At 42.5% G+C, this 27,334-nt stretch overlaps 1 protein-coding gene and 1 pseudogene across 2 annotated transcripts in view; one reads left to right on the top strand and one right to left on the bottom strand.

The window, feature by feature from the left end:
- ITCH (itchy E3 ubiquitin protein ligase) overlaps nucleotides 1-14,077 on the bottom strand; it is a 122,139-nt gene extending 108,062 nt beyond the window's left edge. Inside the window, exons 1-3 of one of the 2 annotated variants that reach the window (XM_060284724.1) lie at nucleotides 13,984-14,077; nucleotides 9,515-9,592; nucleotides 2,053-2,084 (exon numbers count right to left, since the gene is read on the bottom strand). The gene's annotated coding sequence lies outside the window, so the exon portion shown is untranslated. The remainder of the gene's footprint in view (nucleotides 1-2,052; nucleotides 2,085-9,514; nucleotides 9,593-13,983) is intronic. The other variant, XM_030830844.2, reaches the window with a different exon arrangement.
- A 6,224-nt stretch (nucleotides 14,078-20,301) lies between these two features.
- LOC115839193 (S-phase kinase-associated protein 1 pseudogene) lies at nucleotides 20,302-20,824 on the top strand (annotated as a pseudogene).
- The last annotated feature ends 6,510 nt before the right edge of the window (nucleotides 20,825-27,334 follow it).

The following is a 27,334-nucleotide window of genomic DNA, read 5'->3' as shown; positions in this document are numbered from 1 at the left end:
AAAACTGAGAAATTAAGCCTCATTAAAATTAGGAACTTCTACTCTTCAAAAGACACTATTAAGAAAATGAAAAGACAAGCCAAAGGCTGGGAGAATATATTTGTTAAATGTAATGCATATCTGATAAAGGACTTACATCCAGAATTCACAAAGAACTCTTACAGCTTGATAATAAGATAAACAACCCAATCAAAATGGATTGTCCAAGGTCAGAACAGAAGACGCAGCCAAAAACCGAGATCTCTAGCCTTGATCAACGTTAATTTCATGATTTAAAACCACAGTTCCATAAATCAGCCAAAAAAGAGAAAAATAGGGAAACAAATGAAAAAAAATACTTATGTCATTGTTGTACTTGAACTTATTCAGTTTGGTCCTTTTCAAAATTATTAAAATATATATTGAGTTTAGGACCACTCCCAAACCCCTCTTCAACAAAAACAAAAAGAACCCTACCAAAGAGCACAGTCTCAAAATAAGAAATTCCAAATCATCACACAAAATCAAGTAATCACTGAAATAATTAAAACAGACTTTTTCCCTTCAGAATTACAAAAAATTAAACCTTTGTCTGGATACCTCAGCCTGATTCATATTTCCTTAGGCAAACAGGAAGAGCAAGTCCTCTAAGAGCCAAATTTCTTTTAACAAGATCCCATATTTTCCTTCTCCAAAATAAAATTTGGGGGGCTTCCCTGGTGGTGCAGTGGTTGAGAATCCACCCGCCAGTGCAGGGGACGCGGGTTCGAGCCCTGGTCCAGGAAGATCCCACATGGCGCGGAGCAACTAAACCCGTGCGCCACAACTACTGAGCCTGCACTCTAGAGCCCACGAGCCACAACTACTGAAGCCCACATGCCTAGAGCCCGTGCTCCGCAACGAGAACCCACTGCAGTGAGAAGCCCACGCACCGCAACGAAGAGTAGCCCCTGCTCGCCACAACTAGAGAAAAAGCCCGCCTGCAGCAATGAAGACCCAACGCAGCCATAAATAAATAAATACATATATTTTTTAAATAAATAAATAGAAATAAAATAAAACTTGGATGACACAGAGACTTCTTTCCCTATCCTTTATAAATGTTTACCCCACCAAGTAAATGGTTAAAAGAGAATAGAGAATTCCAAAACTAGAGAAATGAAGGTCGTGCCCCAACCAACCTTCAGCTTTCCAGAAAGCACTACTTTTAACATTTTATCAAAGATTCATTTACTGAGGGACTATATATTAGAGAATGGTTCTAGCTGCTTTGTCAACACAGGAAAAGAGGACGACTAGCACAAGACCCAGAAGAGGTAGGCTGCAGCCTACAAGATAATTAAGACACCAAAAAACCAAACAACCCAATCAAAAAATGGGCAAAGGAATTGAACAGACATTTCTCCAAAAAAGATATACAAATAGCACATGAAAAGACACTCAATATCACTAAGCACTGGAGAAATGCAAATAAAAACCACAATGAGATACCACTTCTCCCATCAGGATGACTATTCTTTGAAGAAAAGAAAACAAATGAAATGTTGGCGTGGGTGTAGAAAATTGGAACTCTTGCGAACTGCTGGTGGGAATGTAAAATGGTATAGCTGCTGCAGAAAAAATGGTGGTGGATCCTAAAAAAATTAACATGGAATTAGTAACAACAAGGTCCTACTGTATAGCACAGTGAACTACATTCAATATCCTGGGATAAACCATAATGGAAAACAATATATAAAAGAATGTATAGGGCTTCCCTGGTGGCACAGTGGTTGAGAGTCCACCTGTCGATGCAGGGGACGCGGGTTTGTGCCCCGGTCCAGGAGGATCCCACACGCTGCGGAGCGGCTGGGCCCGTGAGCTATGGCCGCTGAGCCTGTGCTCCGCAGCGGAAGAGGCTACAACAGTGAGAGGCCCGCGTACCGCAAAAAAAAAAAAAAAAAAAAAAAGTATATATGTGCATAATTGAGTCACTCTGCTTATACAGCAGAAATTAACAACACTGTAAAACAATTATACTTCAATAAAAAAATAAATTTAAAAACAACAACCAAAAAAACCTGGAATTCCTACTTGATCCACTGATTCCACGTCTGGGAATATACCTAAAAGAACCGAAAGGAGAGACTCAAACAGATATTTATACAGCCACATTTACAGCATCATTATTCACAATAGCCAAAAGGTAACCCAAATGTCCATCAATAGATGAAATGATAAACAAAATGTGATATACACATAGAATGGAATATTATTCAGCTTTTTTTTTTTTTTTTTTTTTTGCGGTACACGGGCCTCTCACTGTTGTGGTCTCTCCCATTGCGGAGCACAGGCTCTGGACACGCAGGCTCAGCGGCCATGGCTGACGGGCCTAGCCGCTCCGTGGCATGTGGGATCTTCCCAGACCGGGGCACGAACCCGTGTCCCCTGCATCGGCAGGCGGACGCTCAACCACTGCACCACCAGGGAAGCCCTCAGCTTTTTAAAAGAATGAAATTCTGGAACATACTACAACATGAACTTTGAAGACACTGTGGTAAGTTAAATAAGCCAGCCACAAAGGACAAACATTGTATGATTCTACTTACATGAGGTACCTAGAATAGTCAAATTCTACAGAGACAAAAATTAGCATAGTGGTAACCAGGGACTAGAGGAGGGGAATGGCGTTATTGCTTAGTAATAGGTACAGAGTTTCAGTTTGGAATGATGAAATTCTGGAGATGCATGGTAATAGGTGTACAGCAATGTGAATAGATTTAATGTCACTGAACTGAACGCTTAAGAATGGTTAAAACTGTAAATTTTGTCATGCATATTTTACCACAATAGCAAACAAAAAATAATCAGGACAGATAAGTTCATCATTTTCTTTGCCCCTTACAAATGAAAACATCAATTTACATAGTAAAATCAAGCAGGGCAGACTGAACATATGTGCTACATCTCCATACTCTCCTAAAACCCCAACAAGATGAAATAAAGACAAAGGGAGAATAGATGACTGCAGATCAATGTCAGCAATATTCTGGACAAGGAAAAGCAGCAGTACCTAGGTTCTGCACATTTCAATACATACATAATACAGTTTTTAATTAAGACCTATAGTAAGTCTTTCTTTCCAAAAATTCAAGGGAAAAAAAAGATAATCTAGGATTTCCCTTTGACTACTAGCTTTCCACAGAAACAAATGCAGCTAATCCCTCTTCCACGTTCTTTTCCTTCCATAGAAGACCTATAATTAAATGAGCCACCTAAAAATCCCTTTTAATTTTCAGAACAAATGAACTCCAAAATCTAGGTTAGACCATGCTTCAAAAGTTCAAGGAACAAAAAACAAATCCCTTTTCCATTAAATGAGACTTAAATTTAGCTCAATTTGACGCTGTTGCTGCATATCTATGATGGCGGCAACTTTGTCTACTTTTCATAGGCCCAGTTCAGTATTCTTATTCATCAATGAGGGAAATGTTACTATCTCAAACATTCTGAATGCTCAGGCTATATCTAACACACTATTCAAATTACTTTCTAAAAAGACTACTTACAGGGCTTCCCTGGTGGCGCAGCGGTTGAGAGTCCACCTGCCGATGCAGGGGACACGGGTTTGTGCCCCGGTCAGGAAGGATCCCACATGCCGCGGAGCGGCTGGGCCCGTGAGCCATGGCCGCTGAGCCTGCGCGTCCGGAGCCTGTGCTCCGCAACGGGAGAGGCCGCAACAGTGAGAGGCCCGTGCACCGCAAAAAAAAAAAAAAAAGACTACTTACAATAACTACATTTTGCATTTTAGTCAAGAATAAGGAATTAACCTTCCTGTGTATGTCAAGAAAATTTTCATGAGAAAGTATAAACAGAACAAAAGGCCTGGTGAAAATTAAATCCTAAAAATCACTTTCTCTGATTATACAAAATAAACACATACCACCTTTCTACATTTATCAGTTTTTTTAAACATTCTAAATCATAAATTAATTACTTTGTCAAGTTTCTGCAACAAAATTCTACATTTTTTACATGAAAAAATCTTTTGTTAGTGTTTCCAAACCTTGTTAAATACAAAAATTCCATGTTTAAACTGAAGTCTAAAAAAAAACACGAAAAAAACCCCCAAAACTGAAGTCTACATAAACTCCTCAGAGATTAACTGAGGTGACCAAAAATGTGAAACTAGAAATGTAATAAGCAGTTGAACTACTTTACTTCTTCCTTTTCTATTCTTATGAAGCTGGGAAATCATAAGACTATGTACGTGATCCATCATTAAAGAGGGTGCTGGGGCTGAGTAATGAAGATCCACAACATGAAAAAAGAGGGATAGGACTTCCCCGGTGGCGCAGTCGTTAAGAATCCGCCTGCCAATGCAGGAGACACGGGTTCGAGCCCTGGTCCAGGAAGATCCCACATGGCACGGAGCAACTAAGCCCATGCGCCACAACTACTGAGCCTGTGCTCTAGAGCCCGTGAGCCACAACTACTGAAGCCCACAGGCTTAGAGTCTGTGCTCCACAAGAGAAGCCACCACAATGAGAAGCCCGTGCACTGCAACAAAGAGTGGTCCCACTCACCGCAACTAGAGAAAGCCTGCGCGCAGCAACAAAGACTCAACGCAGCCAAAAAAAAAAGAGGGATAGCCTCTTTAGTATTATCCTCACATATCCCAGTTTTTTTTTTACAGAAGAATGAATATGGGAAAAGCTTTCAAAATTTGCCCTCTTTACTGCAGGGTCCTACTGTCACAGAGTGACCCAAATACAAGCTTCTGTCTTTCACTTTCCATTCTCACTACCACCTCCCTAGCCTGCTCTCCCTACCTCCAGACACTACCAACCCTAGTTAAATACTGTAGACCTCAATATTACCGAATAAATCTTCATAAAATACCATTTCATCCTGTCAGTCAACAAGACTTAAGGTTATCCCAAAATAAGGTTATCCCAAAATAAAAAGGCTGGTGAAGGGGAGCAGAATTTTTCACCCCAAAATATGCTACTTTGGCATAAGGATTATTTTGAGCTAAAAACAATCAAAACTCAGCAGATTCAGTAAAAGCTCTTTACCTCCCCCTCAACTGCCTAAATTTACACTGGAAAGGAGGCCTGTATCAAGAAGAGAACTATTGCCAGAGATATCTTTTTACCTAAGAAACTTACCCGCACATCAAGGCAACCTTATTTTCCAAACATCTCCTCTCCTCTTCCTTTTGTATCCCCAGACCCCTACCCCTTCCCTTAGGTCAGGATGTTCATATAAGCCTCTATTAGGTGGCTGCCCTTCGGGTCTCATACTTTTATGGGGCTCCCATACCATATTTAGGAAATTTGTTTTTCTCCTGTTAATCTGTCTTATATCAATGATTAGACCAGTCAAAGAACCTAGAAGGGAAGAAGAGAAATTTTTTCTGCCCCTACACTTGTCTCTTAATTTTTCCAAACTTTCTCTTCTTACGCGGACCACACAAACCCTCTTCAGATTAATCTAAATTCACTGTACTTCCACCATCTCAAGTCCATTCCTGCCATTTTGCCCATTCTGAATCCCAGTTTTAAATAACTTCTCTCCTCCTCTTTGCCTTAATTATTCTATATACTCCTCATTCAGCCCTAGACTTCTCTAAGGTATCCCTTGAATTTTAAAAATCCCTATGTGGGTAAGGACTTTCTTCCCAGAGGGCAGGGAACATGGGTTATGCTGCAAAAAATTGAGCCCCAGATCAGAGGCTGCAGAATGGCAACCCACAAGACAAATCCTGCCCACAGTGGTGATTTGCTTGGCTCACAGAGTTTTTTATGAATTCATTAAGTTGCCAACATTTAAAAATAAAAATTTCTCTCAAAATCTGGAATTCTAGCTTCTGTTCAGAAAAAAGTTAAGATGTTCAGGCCACACTCTGTCTACACGCCACCCCCCCTCAGCCCCCTGCCAGATCAACAGTGAGCCAACATTGAATTATATATTTTTAAATGATGAATTTCACCTCAATTAAAAAAAATAAAGTGGGCCAAAGCTGCATAACAGCTGCCTCACTGGAGTGACATGAATTCCCTAAATCACTTAAGTCCCAATCTGATCTATCATTACTGTTTAAAATGTTCATCTAGCCCTTGTAGGCATTTGACTTTACAGTGCTCACCCTAGATAAATTTACTGAATGAATTAATAAATTAAGAAGATAATTTTAAGAAGGACAAGGTTGGTGATGATGATAATGTGATAATAACAACAGTAATACTGGCAATTAACATTTCCTGCTTATTTTGAGCCAACTATTGTTCAAGCAAAAATACATTATCTCATTTAGTCCACACAACAACCCTATGGATACATGTTACTATTATTCTCAATTTACAGATGAGGAAACTAAGGCACAAAGAAGTTAAGCAGGGCTTCCCTGGTTGCAAAGTGGTTAAGAATCTGCTTACCAATGTGGGGGACACAGGTTCAAGCCCTGGTCCGGGAAGATCCCACATGCCGCAGAGCAACTAGGCCCGAGCACCACAACTACTGAGCTGCACTCTAGAGCCCGCGAGCCACAACTACTGAGCCCGCAGGCCTAGAGCCCGTGCTCCGCAACAAGAGAAGACACCGCAATGAGAAGCCCGCACACCGAAATGAAGAGTAGCCCCCGCTTGCCGCAACTATAGAGAAAGCCCATGCACAGCAGCAAAGACCCAACACAGCCAAAAACTTAATAAATAAAATAAATAAATTAAACAAACAAAACAGAAGTTAAGCAACTTGGCCAAGGTCATACTGCCAGGACACGGTAGAGCCAGAATTCAAAATCAGACAATCTAACTCCAGTACATACTGTTAACCCCTACAATATGATTCCCTACCATACTTTCCTCTGTGACCAACTGAACGGACACTCTGGAACGAAGAATCAAAGACTAAATTTTAGGGGCTTCCCTGGTGGTGCAGTGGTTGGAGTCCACCTGCCGATGCAGGGGACACGGGTTCGTGTCCCGGTCCGGGAAGATCCCACATGCCACGGAGCGGCTGGGCCCATGAGCCATGGCCGCTGGGCCTGCGCGTCTGGAGCCTGTGCTCCGCAACAGGAGAGGCCACAACAGTGAGAGGCCCACGTACCGCAAAAAAAAAAAAAAATACAAAGTGATTCAGTACAAAAATCCTTCTCTCTCCTGGAGTAGAAGGTTATATATATTTGGGTAAACAGTCTGCAGATGTGAAAAAAACTGCAAGTTTCTTGAAGGCAGGGACTGCTTTTTCCATGAGTCCCTGCAATGCCTAGCACAAAGCAGCAGTTAGCATATATTCAATTATATTAAAGGAACCAAGATATCCAAGTATCTTAAATTGCAGTGCAACAAAATCCTTATTATAGCATTTATCATCTTGCTGTTTACAATAATTATCGGTGAACAAGTTTGTTTTCCTGACAAAAACAAAATCCTTGAGGCAGAGTACCCTCTGGGACCTAGCATAACAGGGGCTCAATAAATGCTTACTGAGTATTACAAACTTAACATTCCTATACTTAGATTTCCTGTAAGTCTCTCTACCAATGTTTAAAGTAGAACTTAAGGGAATTCCCTGGCAGTCCAGTGGTTAGAACTCCACACTTCCACTGCAGGAGGCATGGTTCAATCCCTGGTTGGGGAACTAAGATTTCGCAAGCCATGCAGCATAGCCAAAAAAATAATAATAATAAATAAATAAATAAAATAGAACTTAAATAAAATGGCTTCTCATTTATAAAGCACTGGATTTTATGAAGTCCTATTATAAGCTTTCCTGAGACCAGTCCTATATTGTATCAACAAAGCCCTGAAAAATTAGTGAGCTGGCATATGAAGCACAGAGAATAATCAATGAGCTAGGAGAGAGCATTGTGTTCATGCTTTCAACAGACAAGTAATGCAGTCCAGAGAGATTTAAGCGAATTGCTCAAGATCACAGAATTTAAGTAACAAGCAATACCAAGGCCAGAACCCATGTCTCCTGAATATTGGCCCAGTTTTCTTTCCACAAAGAACTACTCTGTGAGCTCAGGATGAAGTGGATACTTTTAGAAATATTTTAAAGATATTTGGTATGGAGAATGATCTTTCCCAGCACATAACTTTTTGTGAGGTATTATATCACCATTAAAGATATGAAATTTGCCTTGTTCCATTAACTGCAGATAACACCATCTTTTTCCCTTGTTCTACATATTTTTCTCATTTTCATGTCTTTCCTTTCATTATCCTGAGAATTTTTCTTACTATCTCTTATTTATCTACTTTTCCTCTTACCACTTCCCTTCCCTAGTAACTCTCACAAAGCAGCCTATCTCCTTCTTTTCTCTCTATAATTATTAAAAAAAAAAACAGATTAAGCACATATTTGATTATAGCAGTGACATGGGATACCATAATAAGCAAGTCACAGCCTTGGTCTCTTGGCATTTATAAGGCAATTTGTTAACAAAAATATACGCTAAACACAAAGGGTCACACAGTTGAATGAATAATAAACATTTTATTATTATGACATTTACAGTGGAGACAAGAAGCCCAGTATGGATAAGACACATATGAAGAAAGGTGGTAATGACAACAGTTGCAAGGTTAGGGTTAGGCAAATGAATGGGATCCTCTCTTCCTATTCAGCTTTCTCACCAACCAATTCACGTGCTCTACTTCATTCACCCCCTATTCTCTTACTGCTTGACTTTTCCTATGCTCTACTTTTATTCTTAACCAGTAGTCTTCCTTTTCTCTCTCCTGATCTTTTATTTTTTTTCCTCTCCTGATCTTTTAAAGTGCATCTGTCCTGTCCTGCTTTCCTTTTAAATATTATTGCCAACTCCTCCCACCTTGTAGATCTACATAATGCCTTAAACTGTGAATTCATTTTTTTTCTAAAGATTTAATATGTATTATTTTATTGGGTTGGCCAAAAGTTTGTTTGGGTTTTTCCATAACATCTTACAGAAAAAGAACGAAAGAACTTTTTGGCCAACCCAATATTTGATCCTCACAACAATGCCAGGGAGGCAGGTAGGAATCAACACATCTATTTTACAGATATATAAACTAAGTCCTGTCAATATTAAGTAATTTGCCAACTATCAGTTTGTCAGTGGCAAAATCAAATCAAAACCCAGACCTTTTCTTTCCAAGTCCTCTATTCTTTTTCCACTGAACCATATTGTCTTCTTTTTAATTCCTACACTTTTTAACCATATACATGCACATGTCTGGACAAGTATACAGAGATAAATGTTTATAAAATAGCACAAGTGGGAAAAGTTTATGTATGTCTAGGGAAGCTAGAAAAACAGAAAAGTCAGTCCTCAGGACTCAAATTAACAGTACAATGTGGCTCACATTGTACAATATGGCTAATCCTTCTAAAGGCAGCTTTGGGTTTCAGGTCCAGGTAGAAATGTCTATTTCTTCAACCAACTGATTTAGCCAGCATGAACACTGGTGTCTCCCCATACCTCCTCACAGCTGTTAATATGACCAGGGCTCACCCTCAGCAACATTCTTGCCCCCCAATCTCTCTCACAGGCACGCCACCATACCTGAAGTTTTCACTGTTTGAAGTCACTTCTTTGGGTTAAGGCGCTGTCTCCAGAAGGCCACTGTTAAATGCATGTTACCTGAGAGAGGAAGGAGGGTCCATTAACACATTATTCCTATGGTTAAACACATCAGATCAGCAATGACCTCAGGAATCTGACAGCACAATGTCCTTTAAAAAGTTTCATGGCACAGATAATTTTTGATGGAGCAGGCAGGATAAGAAGGTGAGTCGGGGAGAAAATGACTCACATTCTTTAAGGGGTGACCCCCACCTGCATACGGCTACATGGCAAAACGAGGATGGCCATATAAACACATACTCTATTGGGGTCACAGTAAGGACTATCCTTGCAACTTGGAAGCTCCTAGGGATAAGAAAAGAAAAGTACTCCAAGGATCAGAGTATAGCCAGTTCTGAAAAGAAGTAAAGAGCTGAGTTGGCAGTAGTTCTCCAAGGACAGTACACTGCTAGACTGAAAGAGGACAGAGGCAAGGAACAGCTTCTGGTTAACTACTTCTAGTCATGAGGCTAGTTTCCAACCCAACATTTTTAACTGAGGGTTGACCTCTCAACCAGAGAATGCTGCAATTCAGTTCTGCAACCCGCCCCCTTGCTAATTTATATTGACTCAAAGCCAGTATCATTTACAGCCACAAAAATCAACATGCCTTTACTGAGTGCTTATTATGAGCCCAGAATTCGACCAGGTGCTATAATATAGGAGGGGGGGGGGGGGAAACCTTTATACACTTTTGCCTTAATTCATATAAAGGAAACCAATCCCCAAAACCCAAAACAGAAGAGTGAGGAACAAGAAAGGAAGCCGGGGGGGAGGGGGGAACACTATTTCCTATGAGTACTAACACAAATTTCTTTTTTTTTAATAAATTTATTTATTTATTTTTGGTTGCGTTGGATCTTTGTTGCTGTGCACGGCCTTCCTCTAGTTGCGGTGAGTAGGGGGCTACTCTTCATTGCAGTGCGCGGGCTTCTCATTAAGGTGGCTTCTCTTGTTGCGGAGCACAGGCTCTATGTGCGTGGGTTTCAGTAGTTGTGGCATGCGGGCTCAGCAGTTGTGGCTCACGGGCTCTAGAGCACAGGCTCAGTAGTTGTGGTACACGGGCTTAGTTGCTCCACAGCATGTGGGATCTTCCCGGACCAGGGCTTGAACCCGTGTCCCCTGCACTGGCAGGCGGATTCTTAACCACTGCGCCACCAGGGAAGTCCCAACACAAATTTCTTAAGCCAGAATGAATACAACAAAACTCACTTCTAGGCCAAAGTTCCTTGTTAAACTCTTAACTAAACAGTGAAGAGGCTCAGGCTAGAAATACTTTTTTTCTTTTGGTCTAATACCAAAAGCTCTTTACTAGCACACATTCATCTTGATACACTGGAGAAGAGGCTACAAGTTACAAAACTTGGTTCTATTTCTAGCTCTGATTCTTAACTAGTTTTTTTTTTTCTTCTTTAAATTTATTTATTTTTGGCTGCGTTGGGTCTTCGTTGCTGCATGCGGGCTTTCTCTAGTTGCAGCGAGCGGGGGCTACTCTTCGTTGTGGTGCACAGCCTTCTCTTTATGGTGGCTTCTCTTGTGGCAGAGCATGAGCTCTAGGTGTGTGGGCTTCAGGAGCTGTGACACGGGCTCAGTAGTTGTGGCTTGTGGGCTCTAGAGTGCAGGCTCAGTAGTTGTGGCACACGGACTTAGTTGCTCCTCGGCATGTGGGATCTTCCCGGACCAGGGCTTGGAGGCTGCATTGGCAGGCGGATTCTTAACCACTGTGCCACCAGGAAGTCCCAGTTTTTTTTTTTAAACAAACAGAAAACTAACAGGTTGGACTAGTCTAAGAATAGCATATACCTGGCACATATACTACCCATTAGATAACTAGTGTCTACAGGAGGAATCACTAATCAATCATAACTCACTTTCCCAGAGAATGCATAAGATCAAAATCCTTCTCAACACAGGGCTCTGGTAGCTACTTCAAATGAAAGTTGGCCCATAAAACAAAATATATCTGCCACTGCAGACTGTAGATAATCTCTACAATCTCTTCCAACTCTAAAATTCTACAACCAAGTTTCTGAGGGTGGGAGAAAAACACTTCCAACAAGCTTAAATCAATAGTACTGATAGTCATAAATTTCAGTCTAATCTCCAAATTCTACAAATTGCACCTGATCAAGGATGCTAAAGAACAATACATTCTGATACCATTAACATACATAACCTATCAATATTATTCTGATTTGTTAATGGGTTCTTTTGACAGAAAAGGAACCTTTTACTCAGACGAGTCCTAAAGAAATCCTCATACAAAAACAGGGCAACAATACTGCACTAGTAAAGAACTAAATCCAATCCCTTGATCATCCCCACAGCCTCTCTACAAGGTCAAGCCTTTCACTTCTCACTTAGACCTCTGCAACAGCCACTCTTCCATCCTTTTTCACTCTTGTCACCAAAGCAATCTTTCTAAAGCAAACATCTACTCATATCACTTCCCTGTTCAAAAATGTGTATCTATTGCTAACAACATAAAACAAGTTTTTTTGCATTATACTTAGAACTTTTCATATAGTAGCCTTTTACCTTTCTGGCCTCACATCCACAGTGCTCTCCTTCCCCATCCCACTCCCTGCTCTCTTTTTCTTCCACAATCCTCTCCCATTTACGCACAGTATTAAGGTGTTTCCTCTGTCTGCCCTCCTTCCCTTTCCCCATCACAATCCCCATCCTACTCATCACCTAACACCCAACTTAGGTCCAGAAGCAGATCCTTCCTCCTTCTCAGGTCAACCGGGACACAACTGGTTACCTCCTCTACTGTCTCAAAGCTTTTTGGTTTATCCAAAGTATTGTTTGTCTCAATGGTTCCTAAGACCATCAGAATTGCCTGAGGCAAGTTTTAACCCAAAGGTATTAAATCAATCTCAGGGAATGAGGCCCTGAAATTTCTACTTTTCAAAAGCTCCCCTAATTATTCTAATGGTCAAATTTGGGGGCTAGTGGTTTGTCTCTTCCAATAGGTGTAAAGATAGTTCTTTAACTAATGTAGAAATGATTTATTCTAGAATACACTGAAGAAGTATTCTGCACTTGTTTATTTCATATCATATCCTTGCTGACTTGACTCATATGCTGAAGATGAAGGAATTCCTTTTGGACTCACACTCCAAAAAATTTACATTCACTGTTCAAAAAAGCAGGTGAATTTCCACCTTCATTTCTAAATCTTAAAAATGAAGTAATCGTACCTTGAGTAAACCTATGAATACACAGTGAAGCCTCTCAACAGAGCTGCCATGAGAACTTTACTTCGGCTGAGAAACAAATCCTTAGCCCATTTTCAGGGTGGAAATACACTGCCTTTAGTACTTCCTTAAGACCTAATTATGTTAGGAATACATGCGAGACCCCAACTAAGTACAATGATAGGTGTCTGGCTCAAGTGCCTCGTTAATTTTCAAAGAAAAATCCCACTCGTCCTTCCCCACCCCTCACTCCCAAAAAAGTATAATGAAGCTGTTGAATAATGGCAGAAAATCTAACAAGATTAAGATATGAATATAACCAAGACAACAAGCTGAGTTGTTGCTGCGAACCGTGGATTTCGGGTAGTTTGCAAATTCACCTGGTTACATCGCTAACTTGGGGCCCAACGTCTACCTGGGGCAAAAAAACCGTGTGTTTATCTCTCTTTGAGTCGCGGCCCGGAGCTAAGTCTGAAAACTTGAGTTCCCCACTTAGTCACCCCTAAGTCATGTCCTCATCACGGCTACTTTTTTTCTTCTCTCCACTAAAGAAAAGGGCACTCTCAGGAGGAAGGACACTGACAGCTCCACGTCTGCAAAACTCCGCGCCGACAGCGGGCGCGGAGGAGGACGCCGGGGCCGGGACCACCATGCTGGGGGACAATGGAGGGAGGAGGGGAGTGGAAGAGAGAAGAGAGGCAGCCGCTGTACTGGGCCCCTCTCGCGAGTGGGGGCTCCAAAAAGTCTCGGGAAGGGCAGCGGGTGGCAGGTGGGCCCGGCCACCGCCCCTCGCAGGGCCACGTCGCCCGCGCCTGCCGCTGCCGCCCGGCCCCGCGCGTAGGCCGGGCCGCGGCAGAGTGGCCCCCGGGCGGGGCTGAGGGGCTCGGGGCCAGACCCTGCGGGCGCCCACTGCGCCCCAGACCTCTCATAAGTTGGCGCCCGTAAGGCTAGGGGCTCCGGACGCCTGAGCCCAAGAGTGGCCGCTGGGTGCGTCCAGCCGACCCACCCCGACCCCCGCCGGGCCCCTGCCACTAGCCCGAGCTCCCCGCGCCCCCCACGGGCACCGGCTCTGAGGGAAGAGGAAGCAGCCGCGGCTCTGGGGTCCCGACTGACGCGCCGCACTCCTCCATCCCTCGTTCTCCTCGGACACGCTTATGCAGGACCCTCCCTCTCCCCAGAACTGCCTCCAGTCCGCCCACGGGTTTTTACCGGGACTCGGGGCGGCGGCGACTCTTGCGTCCCTCGACTAAGATGGCAGCCGGTCCCGAGCCCGGACCACAGCTACTAGAGCGAGTTGGCGGCCAACACGCAGGCGCCTCCAGCTCGAGAGCGATCCGGCCTACAAGCCCCAGAAGGTCTTGCGCACTAGCCCGCTGCCGGCAGCAAGAGCTCGCAGAGGCTGATGAGCGCAGCTAAATCGGGGTTTGCGCTCAGTCAGGTGGGAGGGACGCTTGGATTGCTTCCAGTACCTCCAGGCTTTTTTTGAAAACCCTCCTAATCACACACCAGAACCTCTAAAAGCTGTAGCTGCGGATCCAAAACTCTAGCGTGCATCAGAATCACCTGAAGGGCTTGTTAAAACTTAAGACTACTGGGCCCCACCCCCAGGGTTTCTAATTCATCAGATCTGGGATAGGACCTAATAATTTACATTTCGGACAAGCTCTCTGGTGTACTACTGGTAGGAGATCACACTTTGAGAACCACTGAACTGTAGCTTAGTCCTTAGGAAAGTACACTCAGGAGTTGCATTGATTGGATTCAACTCCACCTTTTAACAGGGTGCACTTAGGGATGATGAAAACAGCTTAAACGTAAGTGGTGCCAACATGGCAGGTGTTCTAAGAGCTGATCAATAAGATTCTTTTTTGGTTTTTAACACATTTATTTATTTAGGCTGCGTGGGGTCTTAGTTGTGGTATGCAGGGTCTTAGTTGCTGCATGTGGACTTCGTGTGGACTTCTTAGTTGTGGCATGCAGGCGGGATCTAGTTCGCTGACCAGGAATGGTACCCGGGCCCCATGCATTGGGAGCATGGAGTCTTACCCACTGGACCACCAGGGAAGTCCCCTGATCAATAAGATTCTTTAATCCTCAGAACAAATCTATGAGGGAAGTACCTTCATTTTCCTCACTTTACAGATGCACAAACCAAGTCACAAGTTGGATAAGAACCCAGGCAGTCTGGTTTCAGAGTCCAACCTCTTAACTTCCGCCATGGGTTGTGAGAACAGACTGTGCAAGTGGACTCAAAGGCACAACTAAGTGCTTAGTAATTAGTGACCTTTGCTATTATTGTTTAGCGTGTTCCTCTTAATGAAAATAGTATTTTACCATCTGTAAAGTCACTTACACTTTTCAAATACTTTCAAATCCTCCATGTCATTGTTTCCTGCAATGTACCTTAGGAGAGCTTGTTAAACATACAGATTCCTATAACCCCACCCCATTCACATTGTCTAGCGCAATGGTTCTCAAACTCTAGTGCCCATCAGAATCAAGCGCAGGACTTAAACCATAGTTTGCTGGGCCTCACCCCCAGGATTTCCAATTTGGTAACTCTGAGGTCAAGCCTCAGATTTTGCATTTTTAACCACAGACCACACTTGGAGAATCATTGTGGTAGGCAGTGTTTCTCACCTTTTTTTGAAATTATCATCTCTGTAAGGAACATTTTTACATTTTTTTTCTCTTTTTGGCCGCCCCATGCAGCATGAGGGATCTTAGTTCCCGGTCCAGGCCCGTGCCCCCTGCAGTGGAAGCACGGAGGTTTAACCACTGGACCACGAGGGAAGTCCTAGACATTTTTTCCTAAATTCCCTCATGAAATTTTAATATCACAAACATGCTGTTTATCAATTTATGTGCCATATATCTATGCTTTTACAAAAAAACTGGGGGGCAGAGGGAATTCCCTGGCAGTCCAGTGGTTAGGCTCCACGCTTTCACTGTGGAGGGCGCAGGTACAGTCCCTGGTTGGGGAACTAAGATTCTGCAAGCTGCACAGCGCCACATGACAAAAACAAAAGAATAAATTTAGAAAAAAAAATTTTTTTAAAAAATTACCTCTGCACCCCCAACCAATTTTTGTCTTATTAAGAATGGGGGAGGGCTTCCCTGGTGGCGCAGTGGTTGGGAGTCCGCCTGCCCATGCAGGGGACGCGGGTTCGTGCCCCGGTCCGGGAGGATCCCACGTGCCGCTGGGCCTGCGCACCCGGGAGCCTGTGCTCCGTGGCGGGAGGGGCTGTGGCGGTGAGAGGCCCGCGTACCGCAAAAAAAAAAAAAAAAAAGAATGGGGAAATGCGGATTTTTTAACTAGTGCCCCAGGTGATTCTTATCACTAGGCAAGATTGGGGAACACAGTGTGCCTTTAAGGTATGAGGTATTTTTTATGCCCATTATACAGAGAGGGAAATGAGTCTCAAGGAAATTAGATGAATGGTCCAGATCACTCAGCCAGGAACCAGGGATCCAACCGAAGTCCGCTCCAGATTCTGTCTTCATATACAATTTTTAAATTATCTAATGTTAGGCAAAACTAATGTATGGTGTTTGAAGTCAGGATAGTGATTACCTTTGAGGGAAGGTAATACCAGGAAGGAGACAAAAAAAGGGGTTCTTGGGGCTGGTAAAAATGTTCTGTGTCTTGACCTGGGTGCTGGTACACAGGCATGTTCACTTTGTGAGAATTCATCAAGCTGCATATTTATGATATGTGTATTTTTCTGTATATTATATGTCAAGAAAAGTATATACAAAACAAATATATGTTTTAAATGTATACTCATTTTATTCCAAAAATGCATCTCTTTCTACTACATGCCAGCTTCTCAAACTTTAGAGTGCATCAGAATCAGCTGGAGGGCTTATTAAAACCCAGATTGCCAAGTAACACACCCAGAATTTCTTAAGTCAGGAAGTTCTGGAATCAGGCCCAAGAATTTGCATTTCTAACAATTCCCAGGTGATGTTGATGCCTAGGGATCACATTTTGAGAACCACTATGCTGGGTGGACTATGATATCCTAACCTTCTTGCTCATACCTATGGTAGATTAGCTGTGATCTGGGAGGTAGAACCTAGCAGAATTAATGTCAGGCTTCTTCAGAGGCACGTAGATCAAGGAGGAGCTAGTTCTGACTATCAACATGTTACTTCAGGGGTTTTAGGGAAATCCCCTGAACCTCAGTGGCCAAATCTCTAAATAGGAATAATAGATACTACCTCCTAGGATGTTGTGAAGATTCTAGGACATCCAGGGTAAGTAGTTAGTTGGTGGTTCTCCAAGGAGAAGCTGGGTTGGTAAGGGCAGAGAATTCCAGCCTGGGCATTTCCTCATCTCCCATGCTGTGTGGCTCTGGCTCCCAAGTTCCCTGATCCAAAAGCCAGTCTAGTCTTGGCCTGGTCAGAATGTAGGACTGGTGGCTAATAGAGCCTTGAGCCACCTATACCCTCTTCTGCCTTGGACAGCCACGTCAAACTGAGACAGGACCCAGACCTGCTACAGCAGGGGCAGGAAGCCTGGGAGAGGCCCCCACCAGCAAGGGAAGGAGTTTCCCAGGCCTTTGGAGAGAGAAGGAAGCAGGGATGAAGAGCTGGAAGGAGTGGGGAGAGAAACCCCAGCAGCCCACATGCCACCTGTCACTTACTGGCTTTCCCTGCAGAACACTTAGTCACACTGCTAGTCATGCTGCTGTCCCCCATTTCCCTGGAGCCATTCTGCATTCAATGCCAGAGGAAGGGAAACACTTGAAAAGTGGCAGAACTGTGTGTTGATGGAGAGAAGACACTGCATGGGGCTTGTGGGAGCCTCAGATCTGGACCCAAAGAAATCACTGAAGACCTGAGGTCGTGGCTCATCATTTTCCCTCTTTAAGACTGTTTTGTTGGGATTTCCCTGGTTGTCCAGTGGGTAAGACTCCACACTCCCAATGCAGGGGGCCTGGGTTTGATCCCTGGTCGGGGAACTAGACATGTGGACTCTCAGCTGCGGCATGCAACTAAGAGTCCACATGCCACAACTAAAAGATCCTGCATGCCGCAACTAAGACCCGGCGCAGCCTAAATAAATAAATAAAATTTTTTTTTAAAAAAAAAGTGACTTCCCAGGTGGCACAGTGATTAAGAATCCACCTGCCAAGGCAGGGGACACAGGTTTGAGCCCTGGTCTGGGAAGATCCCACATGCCACGGAGCAGCTAAGCCCATGTGCCACAACTACTGAACGTGCACTCTAGAGCCCATGAGCCACAACTACTGAGCCCACATGGCCCAACTACTGAAGCCCGAGCGCCTAGAGCTCGTGCTCTGCAACAAGAGAAGCCACCGCAATGAGAAGCCCGCGCACTGCAAGGAAGCCCCCACTTGCCGCAACTAGAGAAAGCTCACGTGCAGCAGTGAAGACCCAATGCAGGCAAAAATTAAATAAATAAATAAATTTATTTTTTAAAAAAGACTGTTTTGTCATCTGCAAAATGAGGTACACAAGTTCTGTCCCTAGGCACCTCAGTCCCTCCCTCCCAGGTAGTGTTGCCAGATTTAGAAAATAAAAATGTAGGAAGGGGCTTCCCTGGTGGCGCAGTGGTTGAGAATCTGCCTGCCAATGCAGGGGACACGGGTTCGAGCCCTGGTCTGGGAGAATTCCGCATGCCGCGGAGCAACTGGGCCCGTGAGCCACAACTGCTGAGCCTGCGCATCTGGAGCCTGTGCTCCGCAGCAAGAGAGGCCGCGATAGTGAGAGGCCCGCGCACCGCGATGAAGAGTGGCCCCTGCTCGCTGCAACCAGAGAAAGCTCTCGCACAGAAACGAAGACCCACCACAGTCAAAAATAAATAAATAAATTAATTAATTATAAAAACCCAAAACAACACCAAAAAACCAAAATGGTTCTTTAAAAAACAATAAGTAGGATGCTCAGTTAAATCTGAATTGCAATAAAAAATTAATAATTTTTTAGTATAAATATGTGACAAATGCTGCATGTAACATTCTTACACTAATTTTTTTTTATTGTTTATCTAAAATTCAGATTGAATTGGGTATCATGTATTTTATTTGGTAACCCTACTTCCAGGGCTTTATACACTTTCTCCATTGGGGTAGTGAAATTAAATGCCTCCAAGGACCAGTAATAAATAGCCATAAAAAGTGCTCAGCACCTCCTCCTCCAGTTTTTGGGAGGATTTAGATTCAGAGGAGCATTTGCAGGACTGAAGAACTCCCTGAGATAATATAAAGCATGCCAGAGCTTCTCCTAGTCTTGTTCATTATCCTCATTACCTCTTTTCTTGCTCTCAAACATGAAGTTGTCCCTCTCCTAGGAAAGCCCCATTGGCCCATAGCTACAGATTGCAGACCAGAATCACTTCTTGCCCACAGTTCTCACTGGAAATGTCTATCCTAAACTGAATTATACCTGTCTTTCAAAAAAAAAAAAAAAGTCATGCCTGCAAATTCCTCAAGCAAAAATGGAATCAAGAGACAAGCATCTAGGTCACATTATGCAAGATGGAAAGGTGTCATCAGACCAGAAACTCCGGGGAATCTTAGAACTCAGCCTTGACTCATGTAAACTTCAGAGGCGGTAAAGGCTGCAATTAGAGATATAGGAACATGTGACTTTGTTTTCAGTCCTGGAGGACCTTCTAAACTTGGAGGGAGGAGGGGCAGGTCCTGAAAGGTCAAATGCTTCAGTCACGTGTGTTCAGGCTGCTTCCTCAACTGTGAAACAGGACTAAACTCTTAGGGTTGTGGAGAGGATAAAATGACAGAACATTAACACAGTACAGGACCATAGTAAGTGTTCAATTAAAATTAGTGCTTGATTTTTCACACGAGGCAGCTGTGTGCCAAAGAGGTTTGGGGACTTGCCTGAGATCAACTAGTAACTGGTGGAGCAGGATTCAAATTTGGTCAGCCTGATTCTAGAGCCCTCACTCTTATCCTTTAAGCCAGTATCTTCCAAGGGGTTGTGGACTGATGATGCACACAAAATGATTTTAGGTGGTACCAAAAGTGGCCATAAAAAAACAAACAAACAAATAAAACAAAAAAATGGCCTCCCTGGTGGCACAGTGGTTAAGAATCCACCTGCCAATGCAGCTGACACAGGTTTGAGCCCTGGTCCCAGAAAATCCCACATACATGCGACAGAGCAAATAAGCCCGTGCACCACAACTACTGAGCCTGCACTCTAGAACCCATGAGCCACAACTATTGAGCCTGCGAGCCACAACTATTGGGCCCACGTGCCACAACTACTGAAGCCCGGTCACAAGTATTGGGCCCATGTGCCACAACTACTGAAGCCCACGGGCCTAGAGCCTGTGCTTTGCAACAAGAGAAGCCACGACAATGAGAAGCCCGCGCACTGCAATGTAGAGCAGCCCCCGCTCGCTGCAACTAGAGAAAGCCCACGCACAGCAACGAAGACCGAACACAGCCAAAAATAAAAACAAATAAATTAATTAATTAAAAAAAAACAAAACAGGTGTTGGCCTTGTTCTTAGCTTTTGTGTTTTTCTTTTTGCAGACGCCGCCCTGCTCTCATCAACCTCTGGCCTGCCATCTCCTTGAATCCTAACACCATGCCTTCAGTTAAGTTGCAGAGTTGTGATGGAGAGATATTTGAAGTTGATGTTGAAATTGCAAAACAATCTGTGACTATTAAGACCACGTTGGAAAATTTGGGAATTGATGATGAAGGAGATGATGATCCAGTCCCCTAGCCAAATGTTAATGCAGCAATATTAAAAAAGGTCATTCAGTGGTGCACCCACCACAAGGATGGTCCTCCTCCTCCTGAGGATGATGAGAGCAAAGAAAATCGAACAGATGATATCCCTGTTTGGGATCAAGAATTCCTGAAAGTTGACCAAGGAACACTTTTTGAGCTTATACTGGCAGCAAACTACTTAGACATCAAAGGTTTGCTTGATGTTACCTGCAAGACTGTTGCCAGTATGATCAAGGGGAAAATTGCTGAGGAGATTCGAAAGACATTCAGTATCAAAAATGATTTTACAGGGCTTCCCTGGTGGTGCAGTGGTTGAGAGTCCGCCTGCTGATGCAGGGGACACGGGTTCGTGCCACGGAGCGGCTGGGCCCGTGAGCCATGGCCGCTGAGCCTGCGCGTCCGGAGCCTGTGCTCCGCAACAGGAGAGGCCACGGCGGTGAGAGGCCCGCGTACCGAAAACAAAACAAAACAAAACACACACACACAAAAAGTTGGCATTGTAAATAAAACAACTTGCAAAAATTTGTCTGAAATAGAAAACAACAACAAAAACTTTTCATTATGAAAAATTTCAAAGATACATAAAAGAAAAGAAAATAGTATAATGGATTTCCAGCTTCACCCAGCTTCAAATAGCAACTCATTAACAATAGCTTTCATCTATTACCTCTGCCGATGGCTTCTTTTGAAGCAAATACCAGACATCATATTATTTCATAGGTAACTATTTTGGTAGAATTTGGTATGGTAATTTTTAAAAATTTTATTTTATTGAAGTATAGTTGATTTACAATGTTGCATTAATTTCTCCTGTACAGCAAAGTGATTCAGTTATACATATATATGCATTCCTTTTCATATTCTTTTCTATTATGGTTTATCACAGGGTATTAAATATAGTTCCCTGTGCTATACTATGGAAGCTTGTTTATCCATTCTCTATATAATAGTTTGCATCTGCTAATCCCCAACTCCCAATCCATCCCTCCCCCAACACCCTCCATAGAAAAATCTCTTAAAACTTGATAATAAGAAGACAAACAACCCCATTTAAAAAGGGGCAATAAGGACTTCCCTGGTGGTGCATTGGTTAAGAATCTGCCTGCCAATGCAGGGGACATGGGTTTGAGCCCTGGTCCGGGAACTTCCCGCATGCTATGGAGCAACTAAGCCGGTGTGCCACAGCTGCTGAGACTGCACTCTAGAGCCGGTGAGCCACAACTACTGAATCCCATGCACCTATAGCCCGTGCTCCACAACAAGAGAAGCCACCACAAACAGAAACCTGTGCACCGCAATGAAGAGTAGCCCCCACTCACTGAAACTAGAGAAAGCCCCGGTGCAGCAACAAAGACCCAACGCAGCCAAAAATAAATAAATAAATTAATTAATTAAAAAAAATTTTTAATTAAAAAATAAAAAAGGGCAATAGATATGAACACATTTCACTAAAGAAAGTACAGGAATAAGCACATGAAAAGATGCCCGACATCGTTAGCCATTAGTGAAAAACAAAATAAGATGCCATTTTATACCCACTAGAGTGGTTATTTAAAAAAAAAAAACAGACAATAACAAAGTTGGCAAGAGTGTGGAGAAACAGGAAGTCTCATACTTTGCTGGTAGAAGTGTAAAATGGTACAGCCACTTTGGAAAACAGTCTGTTGGTTTCTTAAAAAGCTAAGCATATATTTATCATATGGCCCAACAATTCCACTTCTACATATATGACCCAACAATTCCACTTCTATGTATCTACCCAAGAAAAATGAAAAAAATGAATGCCAATGACTTGCATGTGACTGTTCACAGCAGCGTTATTCATAATAGCCAAAAAGTGGGGGGAAGAAACTTAAATGTCAATCAATTGAAGAATGAATTTTAAAAACGTGCCATATCCATACAATGGAATACTATTCAGTAATAAAAAGGAATGAGCTATTGATACATGCTGTGTCATGAATGAACCTGAAAGCCATTAAGCTAAAGGAAAGAATCCAGACACAAAAGGTCACATATTGTATATTTAATTCCATGTATTTGAAATGTCCAGAAAAGGCAAATTTATAGAAACAGAAGGTAGATGAGTGGTTGCCTGGAACAGGAGGTAGGAATGGGAATTAACTCATGTCAATGACCATGAGGGGCCTTATTAGAGTGATGAAGATGTTCTAAAAATAGTTTATGATAATGATTGAAAAACAATAAATTTACTACAGATCATTGAATTGTAGATTTTATGGTATGTCAATTATACTTTTTATAAAGTTGTTTTAAAAAACACATACACCACTTGTTCCAGCAGTTCCATGTCTAAGAATTTATCCTTTAGATAAATAGGCAAGGAGCAAAATAGCAGATGAACATGTGATCCATCATAACATTGTTTGTAATAGGAAAAGATCGGAAATAAGGACAAAGTCCATCAGTAGGGGATAAGATAAATTACGGTACTAGAAAATTATGCTAGCCTTAAAAAAAAAAAAAAAAAAGGAGCAAGGCAGATCTACATGTACTGATATGAAACCATCTCCAATTTATTTAGGAAATAAGGTCTAAGCATTTGGTCAAAAATAAAAATGAATAGATTACATATTCATTTGCTTGTATATGCATAGCACATCTCTGGATGACACAAAGGAAGAGAATAAGATTGTATATCTCTTAAAGAAATTGAGTGGCTGGGGGACAAAGTAGGAGGAAAACATTTTCATACTTTTTAAATAATGTATCAGATATCTATATCAGCTATTTGAAAAATTTTAAATTAAAAAATTTTTAAAGAATTAACTAAAATCGTTAAGTTTTTTTTTAAAGTGGGTTGATTTAAAGAAAAATATGAGTAAGTCTCATCACAGAGTGTATACAGACAAGGACAAAGTACTAAGGTAGGGTGTGGACAAGTGTGGCTGGGAGCCAGCCCAGGGCCATCCATCACAGCTGCCTGGGCCTGCCTGTCTGGTGGCTCCACACCTCACTCAGCCTGGCCTGAGGCTAGAGAGGGACAGAAGCTGAGCCCTGATTCCTGAGCCTTCCAGACACTGCACAGCACAGTGGTCATGAAAGTTGTCTGGTATTTGTGACTGCTGCCTAGGAGGGTCAGAATGGGCTCATGTCACAAGCACAGAGTTCCCAGGCTGCATACAATCCTGCTGCCTCCAGGGATGGTCAGGCCACCTGGGTCTTTTGGACACCCAGGGCCATCCCTCAGTCCCAGAGAGTGGAAAGAGGAAGAGCTTTCTCCCACTCCTTTGCAGTTGAGGTGTAGAGGTCAGGAATGTGGAGTCAACCTGATTTTGCTGCTTATTTGCTGTGTGACCTCAGGCAAGTCACCTAACTTCTCTGAGCTTCCGTTCCCTCAGTTGTAAACATGGAAATGATACTTTTAGAAATACATATAGATGAAATAAAGCAATATACCAAGAAAAGTAAGGGAACAAAAAAAAAAAAAGTAAAGGAACAACCCCAATGCTATCAATAGGAGAATTAATAAAATTAATTATGCTATGTTTATACATATAGTAATAAAAAGAACAAATCATTACCACAGGCAAAAGCATAGATGAATTGCACAAACATAACAATGAGTGACAGAAGCCAGACAAAAAAGAGTACCCATCAGGAGAAGTGTACTTTTTTTAATGTTTAAGAACAGGCAAAACAAACATAAGGTGATAGGGATAAGAATACTGGTTACCCTAGAGCAGGAAGAATTAGCGGGGAGGGGAGCCTCCCTCATGAGGGAACCTTCTGAGGCATGGGAAATGTTCTATATGTTGATCTGGTTACACAAAAATCTGTACATACACACATATAAGTTTGAATTGTACACTTAATATTTGTGATTTTACTACATATACATGGTATAATTCAACAGGCATTTTTAAAAATAAAAAAGAGAGGGAATGATGAGCATAATATTCAAGATGGTTACCTTGGTCAGGAAAAGAGTTGGGTGGGGAGGAGGGTATAGTGTTAGATGCAGGTTATTGTCAAGGCTCTGCATTTTGTTGTGGGGTGGTGGATTCACAAGTGCCTATATCATTACTTTAAAAAATTAAATAACTCAAAAATAATTTTAAAATAATACAAATGATACAGATACCTGATAGGGTTGTAGGGTGTATCAATTGGGATTCTTAACTGCAAAAAAAAAAAAAAACACTGGGGCTTCCCTGGTGGCGTGGTGGTTGAGAGTCTGCCTGCTAATGCAGGGGACACAGGTTCGAGCCCTGGCCTGGGAGGATCCCACATGCCGCGGAGCAACTGGGCCCATGAGCCACAACTACTGAGCCTGCGCGTCTGGAGCCTGTGCTCCGCAGCAAGAGAGGCCGCGATAGTGAGAGGCCTGCGCACCGCGATGAAGAGTGGCCCCCGCTTGCCGCAACTGGAGAAAGCCCTCGCGCAGAAACGAAGACCCAACACAGCAAAAATACACAAATAAATTAATAAACTCCTATCCCAACATCTTAAAACAAACAAACAAACCAACTCTCCTGAGTTTGAGCAGAAAAGAAATTTATTAAAAGATGTTGGGTGGCTCATAGAATCTCCATAAGAGCCTGAGCACCAGACCTGGGGGCTGTGTACTGTTAGGAACAACTCTCAAAAATCACCCTGAGGATTCCAGCCAGGAGAGACGCCAGGGTCACAGTTGCAGGGAACAGACACTACAGCTTTCTCTGCCAACCCTGAGCTCTGGGTTCTATCAGCAGCTACTACCCTCACTCCTCTATGCCTCATTTGTGAAATAGAAACAATATTTTATTTATATTTTTATACATATGTTTATTTATTTAGGGGTGTGTGGACATGTATGTGAAATCATGTGTGTAAAGGGCTAGTCCAGATGCCAGGAACACTGTAAGCGCCTACTCACTTAGGGTTAGCAATAATAAGGTCACATGGCAGCTGGCAGGACTAGTTCTAGAATGCAGGTAAGACACCCCCAGAGATTCCAAGCAATTCTTGGAGGAGACTTGATAGGGGATGCCAGGTTGCATTGGCAGATGGAGGCCAGGAAACACGGAATTATTTTGAAAAGTTATTTTAATGAGACTGGGCTATACTGGTACAAAGGCTGTCTTGTCCAATATCTTATTTAATTTTCATGATTTGCAAAGGACAAGGACTGTGAAAGCCAGAAATATTCTGGATTGACTCCAGCTCTGCAACATCCCAGCTGTGTGGTCCTGGACAAGTGATGTAATCTCTCCGAGTCCCAGTGCTCTCATCTGTAAAATGGGGACAATAATGAGATGTCGTGAGGACCAAATGAGAGAAGATATATGCCAAGCTTGGCATAGAGTGGATGCTTGACAAACGTAATAGAAACAGGTGTTGTTATTTTCATTATCACTATCATTTCTCCTACAGTCCATGTAAGAAGACGGTGTAGCCGTGAGACAGACTAGGCCATGAACAGCAGGATCTGGAACTATAGATTCAGCTACCAGGGTAGAACAAATTCTGGAGACAGCCAGCTAAAGGTGAGGAGAAGTCCACTACAGAGGGAAGAATGCAGGATTCAGAGATGATGGGGGCAGGTGACTGGGGTAACCCATTCAGTCGTTGGCATGAGGTGGCCTGGTACAGGAGAAGAGACAGAAGCAACTCAGAGACCCATCCCCAGAGGCTGAACTCACTGGTTCAACAGTAGAATAATAGTTTGACCCAGGCTCTGAGGTTAGGTAGAGCTGGCTTCAAAACCCAGCCTCAATGCCAAGATCACTATATGACCTTGAGAATGTTCCTCATCATCTCTGACCTCTGTTTCCTCCCCTGTGGAAAGACTGATTGTCTTACTTCTCACTTCTACTCCTGTCATCCTTCTAGAATGATTGGTTCAACATGAGAGCCTTCCTTGGTCTCATTTCCAGTGACCTTGGTCTCCCAGGGTCATATCTGCACACCAAGTCTGAACCCTCAATTTTCCTTTACCACCTCCTCCCTTCCGTCCTTGAACTCCCTGAGACCACAAATTCTGAGGACCAAAACTTCACCTAGTATTTCCATTGTCACTATGTTTTTTTCTTTTCTCAAATCTATAGGATCTGAAGTCTGTCCTCTTTTTCATTCTTTTTTTTTTTTTCAGTAGAAGTGTGGTTGATTTACAATGTTGTTCATTTCTGCTTACAGCAAAGTGATTCAGTTACTTTCTTTTTCATATTCTTTTCCATTATGGTTTATTGCAGGATGTTGAATATACATAGTTCCTGGTGCTATACAGTAGGACCTTGTTGTTTATATAACAATATATAAAAAAAATTAATATTGGTATGGCAATTTTGGAACTATTGCATGTATCATGTAGGATAAAGCAAATAAGTAAATATGTTACTATTAGGAATCAAAATTTTTCATAAAAGGGAAAAGAGATCGGAATATAAAGTCAAAGAAGTTCAGAAAAAACATTTATGAGTTGGAAAAAATATATAACCTCATGATTACATATATATTCATTCCTAGAACATTCCAATGAACAGGAGGGCCTGGAAGTAATTATAAGTCAGTAGCGATGAGCATAACTTGAGCTCAAATCTTATTCTTTAAAATTGGCCTGGGCTCTTTGGAGAAATGGCTGATTCTAGAGCTTGCAGGGGAAAACTATAAGCAGAGTCTGGAACATCTTGTTATGCCAAAAAATATGAATGCACTCAGGATTAATAAGAGTGTGTCAATAGGAAACAAAAAACAGCTCGAAGAGGCTTTCACTGACTAAATTTGGGACAATGTGAGTATTAACAATAAAAAATGAATGTACTTAATTATAAAACATTGAATAAATAAAAATCTATGAGTTTATAAAATAACACAGAGAGACGCA

Source organism: Globicephala melas, chromosome 15, assembly GCF_963455315.2.
Source record: "Globicephala melas chromosome 15, mGloMel1.2, whole genome shotgun sequence".
Lineage (NCBI taxonomy): Eukaryota > Metazoa > Chordata > Mammalia > Artiodactyla > Delphinidae > Globicephala > Globicephala melas.
This window is presented reverse-complemented; position numbering and strand designations above follow the sequence as displayed.